Here is a 1,280-nt window from a genome sequence, read left to right on the forward strand (position 1 = left end):
TCTTTGTTATTTTTTGTTATTTTGTAGGTTGATGATCATGAGAAGTCACAAAATCAATTGAAAAAGCAAAAACAGAATGAAAAACAGGAAGAAAAACAGCACACCCTGGAGGAAGAACCCACTGGCGTTTAAACGCCAGTGAGGCTAGCAGTTGGGCGTTTAACGCCCAGTCTGGCACCATTATGGGCGTTTAACGCCAGAAAGGGGCACCAGACTGGCGTTAAACGCCAGGAAAGGGCTAGAACCTGGCGTTAAATGCCAGAAATGGGCACCAGCCCGGCGTTTAACGCCAGAATTGGCTCAAAACGTGTTTTTGAATGCCATTTGGTGCAGGGATGACTTTTCCTTGACACCTAAGGATCTGTGGACCCCACAGGATCCCCACCAACCCCACCACCCTCTCTCTTCTTCACCCATTCACCAATCACCCCAATACCTCTTCACCAAAAAACCCCTCACCTATCAAATCCCATCTTTCTCTTCACCACTCACCTCCATTCTTCATAAAACCCCACTTACCTCACCATCCAAATTCAAACCACTTTCCCACCCAAACCCACCCATAATGGCCGAAACACAAAGCCACTCCCTTCCTCCTCATTTCTTCTTCTTCTACTCTCTTCTTTCTTCTTTTGCTTGAGGACGAGCAAACCTTTTAAGTTTGGTGTGGTAAAAGCATTGCTTTTTGTTTTTCCATAACCATTTATGGCATCCAAGGCCGAAGAAACCTCTAGAAAGAGGAAAGGGAAGGCAAAAGCTTCCACCTTCGAGTCATGGGAGATGGATAGATTCATCTCAAGGGTGCATCAAGACCACTTCTATGAAGTTGTGGCCATGAAGAAGGGTCAACTTTGATCAAAGGTTGGACCAAGTCCTCATAGACATTTGTGAAGAGGGCATTCAATGAAAGAGAGATTCAAGAGGGAAGCCAGTTCAACTGAGAAGGCATGACCTCAAGCCCATCACTAAGAAAAGGATGGAGCAAACAAGAGACCCCTCTCATCATGAGATCCCTGAGATGCCTCAAGGGATGCACCTTCCTCCACAAGACTATTGGGAGCAACTGAACACCTCACTAGGAGAATTAAGTTCCAAAATGGGACAACTAAGGGTGGAGCACCAAGAACATTCCATCCTCCTCCATGAAATTAGAGAAGATCAAAGAATCATGAGAGAGGAGAAACAAAGACAAGGAAGAGACATCGAGGAGCTCAAGCACTCCATAGGATCTTCAAGAAGAAGAACAAGCCGCCATCACTAAGGTGGACCCGTTCTTTAAT

This window comes from Arachis duranensis, chromosome 4 (genome assembly GCF_000817695.3).
Source record: "Arachis duranensis cultivar V14167 chromosome 4, aradu.V14167.gnm2.J7QH, whole genome shotgun sequence".
Classification (NCBI taxonomy): domain Eukaryota; kingdom Viridiplantae; phylum Streptophyta; class Magnoliopsida; order Fabales; family Fabaceae; genus Arachis; species Arachis duranensis.